We start from the raw sequence: 15,300 nt of genomic DNA on the forward strand, positions 1-15,300 counted from the left end.
TTAAAAAACTATCTAGATTTAAGTGGTAAAAATAAAACACTGAAACAAAAAGTGATTAGTATCTTGAAAGGGATTTATTTATGCCAGTGGTTCCTCACCTGGAATTTGAAGATTCTTAGAGGTGTACCAAGGTAGAGAGGAGCTCCAGATTTTTGCTGTATTTATGTGCATGTTTAATCATATTGGCAATGGCTAAGGACACTGAAGCTTGAGTTCTGCTATCAGATCAACTGAGTTGGGATTTCAGCTTTGTTACCTGCTTGCAAAGTGATGATGGTGAGCTCATCTCTGTTTCCTTGTCAGAAAAAGAGGGTAATGTCCTCTCATAATAATGACCCCAAGGATAACTGCCAGGCACATGGTGAGTTTTCCATGAATTCTTCTTCTTCTTTCTTTTTTAAGATTTTATTTTTAAGCAATCTCTATACCCCACATGGGGCTCGAACCTACAACCAGGAGATCAAGACTCATGTTCCACTGACTGATTTAACACTCCAGCCACGAGTCCCCCTGTAAACTCTTCTTAAACTCTGAAGCTCCTCTGCTTTGATCTGGAATTACACCAATTCAGCACTAATTTTGTTACCTTAAGCTGATCAGAAGCTTTGATTGCCAGTTGTTCTAAGTACTTTGCAGTTTTTGTCTCATTAGATCCCTATGGCGACCCTGTAGCATAGGAATTGTTATATCTTTTTACATCTGGGGAAATGGAGGCAGAGAGATGATAAGAAATTTGTTCCAGGTCAAAGTTAAAAAGCTATTAAGTGGGGTGCCTGAGTGGTTCAGTGGGTTAAGCATCTGCCTTCAGCCCAGGTCATGATCCCAGGGTCATGGATTGAGCCCCATGTCAGGCTTCCTGCTCAGGGGTGAACCTCCTTCTCCCTCTCCTCCCTGCTCCTGCTCCTGCAGTCCCTCCCTCTCTCTCTCTTTCTCTAAAAAACAACAAAAACTATTAAGTGGAAGTTCTGGGGCAAATCTGTCTGGGTGAGGGGTTGGGTGAGCTTGGTAGTGGGTATTGTGGAGGGCACATAGTGCATGTAGCACTAGGTGTGGGTGCATAAACAATGAATTTTGGAACACTGAAAAAAATTAAATTTTTAAAATTAAAAAAGATACAAAAAAAAAAAAGATCTTCTTTGAGACACATCTCACAATAGTAAAACATTAGAAACACCGCAAATAGGATGCAAATAGACAGGTGAATTAGGATCCATTCCTAAGATGGAATGAGTGGGCTCAACTTGTCCCTTGTCCCCTTGCTCTGCGGAGGCTTTGGCTCTGCCGGTCTTGCTCTTTTAGGCCAAAGTGATGTCAAAAGGACAAGAAAATGAGAGCAAAGATGAGCAGGAGTATTAAAGACCCTGGTGTGGAAGGATCTGTGACATGTCAGGGAATGGAGGAGATAAAGGGAACATTTTTTAAAGATGTTCTGGTTGCACGAATCCCCTTCATGGGGTTGCAAAATACAAAGGACTTGACTTCTTTAACAATCACTTTAACAATCACTTTCTGGAGCTCGGATCCTATGCCAGTGGCAGCACTTTGCAGCAGGGTCAAGGTCATAGTCTACTTGGATTGCCATTGCATTGTCACCAGGTCGTAGGAGCCCAGGCCAGGGGCAGGGGTGGGAGGTGAGGGGTGAGGGGTTGGGGGTTGGGGGCGGCCCTTGAAACCACCAGAGCAGGAAGCACAAGGGGAATAAGCAGGTTCTGAGAAATCCCTATGTGCCGGTGCTGGCACCCCATTCAAGCCAGGGTATACCCCTGCCTGGGCCTCTCTGGGGCTAGTATAAGCCCCAGACACAGAAACACACGGTGTGGCTGTCGTGCAGTCAGGGGACCAGTGGTAGTTGGCCCAGGGGTACGCTCAGGCAGGGAGGAGCTCCACTTGGATGAGTGGTAGAATGGCTTTAGGCTGTCAAACCAGGCTTCCTGGAGGAAACAGCTGCTAAACTGAGTCTTGGGGGAAGAGAGAAGGCGGGAGGGGGACGATGTTCCAGAAGGAGGGACTTATATGGGCAAAGACAGTAAGCCCAGAGAGCGTCATGTGCTTAGGGGACTAGAAGCCTGTCCATGTGACCAGAGGAGCAAGTCTGTGGTGGGGAATGGGAGCTGCTGGGGCTGAGGAGGAGATCAGGACCCGGTCATGGCCACTTTGGCCCCCTCAGTCACCTGGGCCACTGGCTCTTGAGTGAGGGGTTGTAATTAAGGAGCATTTTGTTGGTTGGTGTGTTTTTAGTATGGGAGGAACTTGAGCAAGTCTGCAGGCTTATTGGTGGTGGTGAGAGAGCAAGGTGGGAAGAGAGACGAGGGTCTGCACCAAGCGTCTGGGCCCCTCAGGAGCAGAAGCCTTTGTGGAAACAGTGAAAGGGGCAGAGAAAAGATGAGGTATTTGGGAGCTGATATAAATTCTCTTGCGGCAGGATGGACAGCTCAGAGGGTGCATACATTGTTATCTGTCTTTTCTCAAAGAAGTTGTAAAGAGTGTGCCTGTTTTCAGGGGTGGGCAGGGATGGGAATGAGAGAGCAAACCACGGAGTAGCCACAGCTGTCAGAGGTGGCGTCCATGGATAGGGAAACCATGAACCAGTCGGCCTGTGCTGCTTTCTCCAGCAGCACCTGGGGAGCTGGGAGCAGGAGTTGAGAAGACCAACTGGGCAGAGGGGGCAGTCGTGCAAGGTTGGCGAGGAGGTAAAGGACAGTGGCTTTCAGGCAAATCAATCAAGGGCTGAGCTTGAGCGGCAAGGAAGGAACAGAAAAGGGGTTGCTAGGTTAGGAGATAAGGGGGGGGGGTCAAAGGCAAAGAAATTACGGTTAGGTCCATAGTTTTCCCCTATGCTAGGATGGCCAGCTGTGGCTGTACTACCTTGCTGCTTGGCATTGCCTAAGTAATTTTACTTTCCTGGGCCTCAGCTTCCCCATAAGATTATAGAATCACTGTGACATTCTCGACTTCCAACTATGTAGGACTGTGCGGGCCTCTGAGTGAGGCACTTTCTGTACCTTCTACTGGAGGTGCCCACCCGGTGCGAATCATTTTCTGCACAGAAGAGAGCCAGCCCTGGGGTTGGGAATGAGGTGTGAGATCTCAGTTCATCAGGGCACCGGGGAAGCCAGAGCCCTAGCTGCCATTGCCCCAAAGTTCGCATTCAGGTTACTTTGCCTCAGGGGTCTCAGTAAACATTAACTAACATACTGGCTGACCTTGGACAAACTACTGAACAATTCATCACTTGGTTTACTTAACCGTAAAGGAAAAGCAAGTAGTTGTATACTCAAGGTAGCCACAAAAAAGTGCATCTCAGAATGGTTGGGGGAACACAGGTACACACAGAAATGGCTATTCCTGGAAAGGCCTTAGGTTGGATTTCCTAGAAGCAGAGCCTGAGGCAGGGATTCTTGTTCAAGAGATGTACTGGGAGAGCACTCCCTGGGAAGGAGATAGAGGGAAGTGGCATAAGGCAGAGGAGAAAAGACAAGCAAGAATGCGGTTTCCTCCCGAGTCTGACTCCAGCCAGCTTCCACGGGAAAGCTCTAGACCATGAAGGTTGCCATTTCACAGTAAGAGATTGGACCTTTTGTACTCAAAGGTCAGCCCGTTATTGGTTGAGGTTTATGGACAAGTGGAACAGAAGAAGGAGTGGTATATTCTTTCTGGTGAGGGTGGTCTTGTTTGGTTCATTTCTGTATGGAAGGGGACAGGAGAATTTTGTCAGCAACACTCACACTGGGTAGGAAGAGGGACACCTATGAGACCCACTATAGCTACTCTAGTAATAATAAATAGCAGTTTTATCTTCAGATCTATGGAGGATGGAAAATTACATATAGGTAGTTAAAAAGAGAAAAAAAGGTAGCCTTACCATCTGTGCAGAATTAAAAGTCTTAAAGGTCACCTGCATCCCATAAACATTACTTACCCTTCCAATGACAAACCACTAGAACTGCTCTCAACCTTTCCACATATATTTAGTAAATTACACACTACCTTCAAAGAATTAATATCCCTAATATGTAAAGAGCTTCTATAAATCAATAAAAACTAAGATCCTGATAATTATATTGGTAGAAGATATTAATCAATAATCCACCAGGGAGGAAATACAAATAGCTAACAGACATTTAAAAATTTTCCCAAACTTGCTAATAATCAAAGAAACACAAAGGAAAGGAATATACAAATTTTTGTCTGTCGAATTATAAAAATTTTATTTTATTTTTAGAGATTGTATTTATTTATTTGAGAGAGAGAAAGGAAGAGACAGAACACAAGCAGAAGGGGAGGGGCAAAGGGAGAGGGAGAAACAGACTCCCCACTGAGCAGGGAGCCTGACTCGGAGCTCAAACCCAAGACCCTGGGGTCACGACCTGAGCTGAAGGCAGATGCCTAACCAACTGAGTCACCCAGGTGCCCCCAGTTACAAAGACTTTAAAATAAGAGCACACAAAGCTGTAAAGGATAAGGAGAGATAGATGCTCTCTACATAGCAGGTGGGAATGTAGATTAGTCTACCTATTCTTTTTTTTAAAAGATTTATTTATTTATATTAGAGAGAGAGAGAGAGCGAGCGAGAGAGAGCATGAATAGGAGGAGCAGAGGGAGGAAGAAAGACTTAAGAAGACTCTGTGCTGAGCTTGGTGCCCCATGTGGGACTCGATCCCATGACTCTGAGATCACGACCTGGGCTGAAACCAAGAGTTGGTTGCTCAACTGACTATACCACCCAGGTTCCCCAGATTAGTCTAGCTATTTGTAGAAAATATTTTTTTTTTTAAAGATTTTTATTTATTTGTCAGAGATGGAGATAGAGTGAGCGAGGACAGGCAGACAGAGGCAGAGGGAGAAGCAGGCTCCTGCCAAGCAAGGAGCCCGATGTGGGACTCGATCCCAGTACCCTGGGATCATGACCTGAGCCGAAGGCAGCTGCTTAACCAACTGAGCCACCCAGGCGTCCCTGTAGAAAATATTTTGATAATCATGAGATTTAAAAATGTTCAAGGTCTTTGATTTGTACTTCTACTCCTCCTAAGAGTCATACTAAGGAAATAATCTGTAGGTTTCACTATTATACACAATAGTCTCTCCTTGCACCACCCCCCCAACTTTATCCACAGTTTTACTGTCCACAGTTTCGGTGACCATGGTCAACCATCGGTTGAAAGAAGATGGTCCTCTTTCTGATAGATCTTCAAAAGGTCAGTAGTAGCCTAATGCTATGTTACAGTGTCTACATCATTTCTCTTATGACTTCTCATCACATAGGCACGTTACCATGTCACTTCATCAGAAGAAGAAGCAGAGGAAGAAGGAGAAGGATGAGTACATTATAATGAGATATTTTGAGAGTGACAGACCACACTCACATGACTTTTATGATTGTTCTTGTTTTTATAATCATTCTCTTTTATTATTAGTTACTGTTGTTAGTCTCTTACTATGCCTAATTTATAAATTAAACTTTATCACAGGTTTGTATGTATAGTGTGTGAGTGTGTGTGTGTGTGTGTGTGTGTGTGTACAGGCTATATATATGGCTCAGAACTATCTGTGGTTTCAGGCATCCACTGGGGATCTGGGAACGTATCCCCCCATGGATAAGAGGTGACTACGATCATGGGATAGGGAAATTGCTATGTATTAAGCATTGTGCTGAGTGCATTAGTATGCATTATTTTATTTAACCTACACAATTGCTTTATTAATCAGGTGGGTACTTTCATGCAGTCTCTTTTTACAAGTGAGGAAACTGAGACCCAAGGAAGTTACATAAAGGCTAACTATGGAGAAGTGGGGGAACTGGGGTTATCTGACTCTAGTTGTATGAGCTCTTCATAACCTCACTTACTCTATGGACTCATTAATACATAGCTCCAAGAAGAGGGTGAAAAACTATCTTTTTTACAAAATAATTAAGTCAGGCAAATTGTTCCTTGCTCCATTGATCAGAGAAACTCAGTGTTTCTAATTAAATCAGAGAGATTTAATTAGGGTTCCTGGGGCTGTCACCTAGTCCTTTGGAAAGTTTTGTGATGAGTTTTACATAAAAATATAAAAAAGTCCTAAGTTCCTCTGTGTAAAATGGTGACGTCAGCTGCTGAGTTTGGCACCTTTTTGGGTTGGGGTAGCTGTGAACTCAGAGAGGGTTCTAACAACAACCCATTAATGAACCAATTAATTGTTCATCCTTGTTTACTTGTCAATGTTTCCCCCAAACCCTGAGCTCTGTAAGAGCAGGGATGGTGTCTGGGGTGCCTAGGTGACCCAGCCGGTTAAAACACGGACTTTGGCTCAGGTCACCTGAAGGTCTGCCTTCATCTCAGGGTCCTAGGATGGAGCCCTGGGTCATCATCGTCACTGTTGTGGTCATTGTCTTTATCAGTCTCTGCTCAGCGGGGAGTCTGCTCCTCCCTCTCCCTCTCTCCTTGAGCGTGCCCCCCCACAAATAAATAAATAAATCTTAAAAAAAAAAAGAGCAGTGATTGCATCTGTCTCAGTCATTAAAATAATCTTAGAAGATGAGAATGGGTTATGGGCAAGCATCCAGCAGTGTCTGCTAATCTCCCCCATGTATAAAAGAAGACATGTCACAAGAATGGTTATTTAGTGGCATTTTTGGCATTTGTAAAAAAAAAAAAAATTGGAAGGACATCTGGGTTGCTTCTAGTTTTTTACTGTTACAAACGAGCTGCTGTAAACATTTATGGACAGGTTTTTACATGGATGTAAGTTGTCGTTTTTCTGGAATAAATACCTAGGAATGCTATTGCTGGTTTGTATTGGAGTTTCCTGGCTCATTCTTTTAAAAACTGATGTACTGTTTTCTAGAATGGATGTACATTCTGACCAACAATGTGTGAGAGATCGGTTTCTCAGAACCCTTACCAGCATCTGCTGTTGTCCCTCTTTTATTTTAGCCGTTGGAATGGATTTGTAGTGACATAGCCCTGTGGTTTTAATTTGCATCTCCCGAATGGCTAACAACATTAAACATCTTCTCATCTGCTTATTTACCATCCATGCATCCTCTTCAGTGAAATGTCTCTACACACCTTTTTCCTACTTTCTAACTTAAGTTGTTTTATATTTTGACTTTCAAATTTTGAGCAATATTTATCCAGCCCTTTGTCAGCTGTGGGGTTCATAGACATTTTCTCCCTGTCTGTAGTTAGCCATTTTCTCCTCTTCACAGGGTCTTTCAGAGAGCAAAACATTTTAATATCTACGAAGTACCTTTTTATTCCATTTTTCTTTTATGTATCTTTAACATTTTTTCTTTCTTTCTTTTTTTTTTTTCCACCAAGATTTATAGCTTTACACTTTACATCGCAGCCTGTAATCCATTTGAGGTCACTTTTGTATAAGGTGTGAGATTCAGGTTGAGGCTCATTTTTTCCTGCTTCTTTGGATGTTTAATTACCCCAGAGTCATTTATTGAAAAGGCCATTCTTCTTCCATTGGGTGACTTTTGTATTTGGGTGTTTGTGTGAATCTATTTTTTTTTTTTAAAGATTTTATTTATTTATCAGAGAGAGAGACGGGGAGAGAGTGAGCACAGGCAGACAGAATGGCAGGCAGAGGCAGAGGGAGAAGCAGGCTCCCTGCCGAGCAAGGAGCCCGATGTGGGACTCGATCCCAGGATGCTGGGATCATGACCTGAGCCAAAGGCAGTTGCTTAACCAACTGAGCCACCCAGGCGTCCCTGTGTGAATCTATTTTTGGGTTCTCTCTTCTGTTCCATTGATCTACGTGTCTATCCCCCCTACCAATGCCACGGTCTTGATTACTGTAGTTACAGAATAAATCCCAAAAGCAGGGAGTCTGATTTCTCCCATATTCTTCTTTTTCAAGATTGTCTTAGCTATTCTAGGTCCTTTGTTTCCAAATAAATTTTAGAATAAGCTTCTCTAGATCTACAAAAAAGAACTTAGATGAGAATCACATTCAGCTTAGAGATTAATTTGAGAAGGACTGACATTTTTACTATGTCCAATCTTTCTTTTTCTTTTTTAATTTATATATAATGTATTATTTGCTCCAGGGGTACAGGTCTGTGAATCATCAGGCTTACACATTTCCAAGCACTCACCATAACACATACCCTCCCCAATGTCCAAAAACCGGCCACCCTATCCCTCCCCCTCTACCCCCCAACAACCCTCAGTTTGTTTCCTGAGATTAAGAGTCTCTTATGGGTATCCCGATCCCATCTTGTTTTATTTTTTTCCCTTGATTTACCTCTTAAATTCCTCATATCAGAGAGATCATACAATAATTGTCTTTTTCTGATTGACTTATTTTGCTCAGCACAGTACCCTCTAGTTCCATCCATGTCATTGCAAATGGCAAGATTTCGTTTCTTTTGATGGCTGCATAGTATTCCATTATATATATATATATATATATATATATATATATATATATGTAATATATATATATATTACATCTTCTTTATCCATTCATCTGTTGATGGACATCTAGGTTCCTTCTATAGTTTGGCTATTGTAGACATTGCTATTATAAACATTTGGGTGCATGTGCCTTTTTGGATCCCTGCATTTTTATCTTTAGGGTAAATACCCAGTAGTGCGATTGCAGGGTTGTAGGGTAGCTCTATTTTCAACTTTTTGAGGAACATCCATGCTGTTTTCCAGAGTGGCTGCACCAGCTTGTATTCCCACCAACAGTGTGGGAGGGTTCCTCTTTCTCCCCTTCCTTGCCAACATCTGTTGTTTCCTGACTTGTTAATTTTAGCCATTCTGACTGGTGTGAGGTGGTTATCTCACTGTGGTTTTCATTTGTATTTCCCTGATGCTGAGGGATGTTGAGCATTTTTTTCATGTGTCTGTTGACCAGTTGTATGTCTTCTTTACCGGAATGTCTGTTTATGTCTTCTGCCCATTTCTTGATTGGATTATTTGTTCCTTGGGTATTGAGTTTGATAAGTTCTTTATAGATTTTGGATACTAGCCCTTTATCTGATATGTCATTTGCAAATATCTTCTCCCATTCTGTCAATTGTCTTTTGGTTTTGTTAACTGTTTCCTTTGCTGTGCAAAAGATTTGATCTGATGAAGTCAGGTAGTTCATTCTTGCCCTTGCTTTCCTTGCCTTTGGCGATGTTTCTAGGAAGATGTTGCTGCGGCTGAGGTCAAAGAGGTTATTGCCTGTGTTCTCCTCAAGGATTTTGATGAATTCCTGTCTCACATTGAGGTCTTTCATCCATTTTGAGTCTATTTTTGTGTGTGGTATAAGGAAATGGTCCATTTTCATTATTCTGCATGTGGCTGTCCAATTTTCCCAGCACATTTATTGAAGAGACTGTGCTTTTCCTTTTGGATATTCTTTCCTGCTTTGTGGAAGATTAGTTGACCATAGGGTTGAAGGTCCATTTCTGGGCTCTCAATTCTGTTCCCTTGATCTTTGTGTCTGTTTTTGTGCCAGTACCATGCTGTCTTGATGATGACAACTTTGTAATAGAGCTTGAAGTCTGGAATTGTGGTGCCATTAACTTTGGTTTTCTTTTTTAACATTCCTCTGGCTACTTGGGGTCTTTTATGGTTCCATATAAATTTTAGGATTATTTGTTCCATTTCTTTGAAAAAAATTATGGCATTTTGATACGGATTGCATTAAATGTGTACATTGCTTTAGGTGGCATAGACATTTTCACAATATTTGTTCTTCCAAACCATGCGCATGGAACATTTTTCCATTTCTTTTTTTTTTTTAAGATTTTATTTATTTATTTGACAGACAAAGATCACAAGTAGGCAGAGAGGCAGGCAGAGAGAGGGCAGGGGGAGAAGCAGACTCCCTGCTGAGCAGAGAGCCTGATGCAGGGCTCGATCCCAGGACCCTGGGACCATGACCCGAGCTGAAAGCAGAGACTTTAACCCACTCAGCCACCCAGGCGTCCTCATTTTTCCATTTCTTTGTGTCTTCCTCAAAATCTTTCATGAGTACTTTATAGTTTTCTGAGTACAGATTTTTTGCCTCTTTGGTGAGGTTTATTCCTAGGTATTTTCTGGTTTTGGGTGCAATTGTAAATGGGATTGACTCCTTAATTTTTCTTTCTTCAGTCTTGTTGTTGGTGTATAGAAATGCAATTTATTTCTCTGCATTGATTTTATATCCTGACACTTTACTGAATTCCTGTATAAGTTCTAGCAGTTTTCAAGTGGAGTTTTTTGGGTTTTCCACATAAAGCATCATATCATATGCAAAGAGTGAGAGTTTGACTTCTTCTTTGCAGATTCAGATGCCTTTAATTTCTTTTTGTTGTTTGATTACTGAGGCCAGGACTTCTAGTACTAAGGTAAATAGCAGTGGTGACAGTGGACATTCCTGCCATGTTCCTGACCTTAACGGAAAAGGTCTCAGTTTTTCCCTGTTGAGAATGATATTCACTGTGCATTTTTCATAGATGGCTTTGATGATATTGAGGTATGTACTCTCTATCCCTATACTGTGAAGAGTTTTGATCAAGAAAGGATGCTGTACTTTGTCAAATGATTTTTCTGCATCTACTGAGAGTATCGTATGGTTCTTGTTCTTTCTTTTATTAATGTATTGTATCACACTGATTGATTTGTGGAAGTTGAACCAACCTTGCAGCCCAGGAATAAATCTCACTTGGTCATGGTGAATAATCCTTTTAATGTACTGTTGGATCCTATTAGCTAATATTTTGGTGAGAATTTTTGCATCCATGTTCATCAAGGATATTGGTCTGTAATTCTCTTTTTTGATGGGGTCTTTGTCTGGTTTTTGGATCAAGGTAATGCTGGCCTCATAAAATGAGTTTGGAAGTTTTCCTTCTATTTCTATTTTTTGGAACAGTTTCAGGAGAATAGGTATTAATTCTTGTTTAAATGTTTGGTAGAATTCCCCTGGGAAACTGTTTGGCCTTGGGCTCTTGTTTGTTGGGAGATTTTTGATGACTGTTTCAGTTTCCTTGCTGGTTATGGGTCTGTTCAAGTTTTCTATTTCTTCCTGGTTCAGTTTTGGTAGTTTATATGTCTCTAGGAATGCATTCATTTCTTCCAGATTGTCAAATTTGCTGGTGTATAGTTGCTCATAAAATGTTTTTATTATTGTTTGTATTTCTTGGGGGTTGTTTGTGATCTCTCCTCTTTCATTCATGATTTTATTAATTTGGGTCTTTTCTCTTTTCTTTTTGGTAAGCGTGGCCAGGGGTTTATCAATCTTATTAATTCTTTCAAAGAACAAGCTCCTAGTTTTGTTGATTTGTTCTACTGTTCTTTTGGTTTCTATTTCATTGAATTCTGCTCTAATCTTTATTATTTCTCTTCTCCTGCTGAGTTGAGGCTTTCTTTGCTGTTCTTTCTCCAGCTCCTTTAGGTGTAGGGTTAGGTTGTGTGTTTGAGACCTTTCTTGTTTTTTTGAGAAAGGCTTGTATTGCTATATACTTTCCTCTCATGACCCCCTTTGCTGTGTCCTAGAGATTTTGAACAGCTGTGTTTTCATTTTCATTTGTTTCCATGAATTTTTAAAATTCCTCTTTAATTTCCTGGTTGACCTATTCATTCTTCAGTAGGATGTTCTTTAGCCTCCATGTATTTGAGTTCTTTCCAGCTTTCCTCTTGTGATTGAGTTCTAGTTTGAAAGCACTGTGGTCTGAAAATATGCAGGGAATTATCCCAATCTTTTGGTACCAGTTGAGACCTAATTTGTAATCCAGGATGTGATCCATTCTGGAGACTGTTCCATGTGCATTAGAGAAGAATGTGTATTCTGTTGTTTTGGGATGGAATGTTCTAAATATATTTGTGATGTCCATCTGGTCCAGTGTGTCATTTAAAGACTTGATTTCCTTGTTGATCTTTTGCTTGGATGATCTGTCCATTTCAGCGAGGGGGAATGTTAAAGTCCCCTACTATTATTGTATTTTTGTCAATGTGTTTCTTTGATTTTGTTATTAATTGTTTTATATAGTTGGCTGCTCCCATGTTAGGGGCATAGATATTTAAAATTGTTAGATCTTCTTTTTGGACAGACCCTTTAAGTATGATATAGTGTCCTTCCTCATCTCTTATTATAGTCTTTGGCTTAAAATCTAATTTACCTGATATAAGGATTGCCACCCCAGCTTTCTTTTGATGTCTATTAGTGTGGTAAATTGTTTTCTACCCCCCATTTTAAATCTGGAGGTGTCTTTTGACCTAAAATGAGTTTCTTGTAGATAGCATATTGATGGGTCATGTTTTTTTTAATCCATTCTGATACCCTGTGTCTTTTGATTGGGGCATTTAGCCCATTTACATTCAGGGTAACTTTTGAAAGATAAGAATTTAATGCCATTATATTGCCTGTAAGGTGACTGTTACTGTATATTGTCTCTGTTCCTTTCTGCTTTCTGGCTTCTTACTTTTAGGCTCTCTCTTTGCTTAGAGGACTGCTTTCAATATTTCCTCTAGGGTTCGCTTGGTGTTTGCAAGTTATTTTAGTTCTTGTTTGTCCTGGAAGCTTTTTTTTTTTTTTATCTCTCCTTCTATTTTCAATGACAGCCCAGGCGGATATAGCATTCTTGGCTGCATATTTTTCTTGTTTAGTGCTCTGAATATATCATGCCAGTCCTTTCTGGTCTGCCAGGTCTCTATGGATAGGTCCGATGTCAGTCTAATATTTCTATCAATGTATGGTACAGACTTCTTGTCCCAATCTGCTTTCAGGATTCTCTCTTTGTCACTGAGATTTGTAAGTTTTACTATTAGATGATGGGGTGTGGACCTATTTTTATTGATTTTGAGGAGGATTCTCTGTGCCTCCTAGATTTGATGCTTGTTCCCTTTGCCAAACTAGAGAAATTCTCTGTTACAACTTGCTCCAATATACCTTCTACCCCTCTCTTTCTTCCTTCTTCTTCTGGGATCCCAATTATTCAAATGTTTCATCTTATGGCATCACTTATCTCTTGAATATTCCCCTAGTGGTCCAGTAGTTGTTTGTCACTCTTTGCTCAGCTTTTTTATTCTCCATCATTTGGTCTTCTATATCATTAATTCTCTCTTCTGCCACATTTATCCTAGCAGTAAGAGTCTTCATTTTTTATTGCACTTCATTAATAGCTTTTTAAATTTTCAACTTTGTTAGATTTTTGTTCTTTTATTTCTCCAGAAAGGGATTTTATTTCTCTAGATAGGGATTCTTCAGTATCTTCCATGGTTTTTTCAAGCCCAGCTAGGACCTTGATAATCATCATTCTGAACTCTAGTTCTGAAATATTACTAATGTCCATATTGATTAGGTCCCTAGCCATTGGTACTGCCTCTTGTTCTTTTTTTTTTTTTTTATGGTGAGTTTTTCCACCTTGTCATTTAATCCAGATAAGAATAGATGAATGAGAGAACAAAATGCTGAAAGGATAGCAATGACCCCAGAAAAAATTACACTAACCAAACCGAAAGAGACCCAAAACCAGGGGGGAAAGAAAGGGGAAAAAAGAAAAAAGAAAAAAATATGTATTAGACTGGTAAATAGAACAGAGCTACACACTTGATTTTGGGTGTATTTGATTTGGGTCTGTTAGAAGAAACTACCTCCCAAAATTTTAAAGAAAGAAAATCTTATATATACAAAAATAAGGGTAAATGTGATGAAGGGATGGAATATGACTGTAAAGATGAAAATTAAAAAAGATTCTAAAAAAGGAATTGATAAGGTAAGAAGTTGCTTGGAAAAAAGAAAAAGAAAGGAGGAAAGAATATGATCAGGTTGGAGACTAGAACAAAGCCATGCACTAGATTTAGGGTATATTTTGATCTATTAGAAGAAGCTGTATCCCAAAATTTTATAAGAAAAAAAATCTGTATGTATACAAAAAATAAGGTTAAATACAATGAAGGGATAAAATTTGGCTATAACAATGAAAATTAAAAAAGATTTTTAGGGATGCCCAGGTGGCTCAGTTGGTTAAGCAACTACCTTCAGCTCAGTTCATGATCCTGGAGTCCCAGGATCGAGTCTTGCTGAGCAGGGAGCCTGCTTTTCCCTCTGATCCTCTCTCCTCTCATGCTCTCTCTCTTACTCTCTCAAGTAAATAAATAAAATCTTAAAAAAAAGATTAAAAAAATGTATTGATAAGATAAAATAGTTAAAAGATGTTAAAATAGGAAAGAGGAAAAATTTTAAAAATAGAATAAGAAAAAATAAAATTTAAAAACTTTAACTTTGAAAGACCAAAGGATCATGAGGAAAAAGCCATTAATTCTATGTGTTTCTTTCCCCTAGCTCTGGAGTTTCACAGTTTTCATTGATTAGTGAACTTGGTCTTGGCTGGATGTTCTTGCTGATCTTCCGGAGAAGGGACCTGTTGCAGTGACTCTCAAATGTCTTTACCTGAGGTGGAATTGCACTGCCCTTGCCAGGAGCTAGGCTAAGTAATCTGCTTGGGTTCGGTCTCGGGAGCTTTAGTTCCCTGAATGCTTTCCGTAAAACTCTGAACGACAGGAATGAAAATCATGGCCTCCCAATCTCCAGTGCTGGAGGAGCCAAGAGCTCTGGGCCACACTCCTCAGCATGCCCTTGGAGAAAAGCAGTCATTCCCTCCTGTCTCCTTGGTCTCTGGCCATGCTCCGAGCTCACCTGGTCTGTGACTGAGCATTTCCTTCTCTGGTGCATGGACCTGTTTGGGGTCTCCAAACCCAGCAGATTCCTGCAGTGTGTTCCCATGTTGCCCCCCCGGGGGAGGAAGGTGAGTCTCCCCAGATCTGTCACTTGTGGGGTCCCTGCTCAAAGACCAGTAGCCCAACTGTGACTCAGATCATGGTTTAAGGGAATCCTGAAATGAGAACCCACTCTTTGGCTCTGTCTCTGCAGCTGGCTTCCCTGCTCTGATACCTGGGAGCACTGCCACACTCAGATACCCCCAATCCTTCTGTGACCCCGTGGGACCTGAGACCACACTGTCCCTGTGAGGACTCCACCCCACTTAGCCTCTGGAAGAATGTCCCTCAGTGGAGCAGATTTCTTTAAAGTTCTGATTTTGTGCTTTGTTGCTCTACTGCCAGGAGCTGGCCCCTCCCCCCGTGGTCTATCTTCCCGTTGCTTCAGATTCACTTCTCTGCACATCCTACCTTCAGGAAGTGGTCACTTTCAGTTCCTAGAATTGCTGCTCGTCTTCTCTTCAATCTCCTCTTGAGTTTGTAGGTATTTGGGATTGTTTGATAACTATCTAGCTAAACTCCTGGGACCTGATAAGATTTAGATCTCCTACTCCTCTGCCATCTTTCTCCTCCTCTCCTGTCCAATCTTTCCATCCAGGAACTCTCTATGCCTCTC

The sequence above is a fragment of the Mustela lutreola genome, chromosome 10 (genome assembly GCF_030435805.1).
Source record: "Mustela lutreola isolate mMusLut2 chromosome 10, mMusLut2.pri, whole genome shotgun sequence".
Classification (NCBI taxonomy): Eukaryota; Metazoa; Chordata; class Mammalia; order Carnivora; family Mustelidae; genus Mustela; species Mustela lutreola.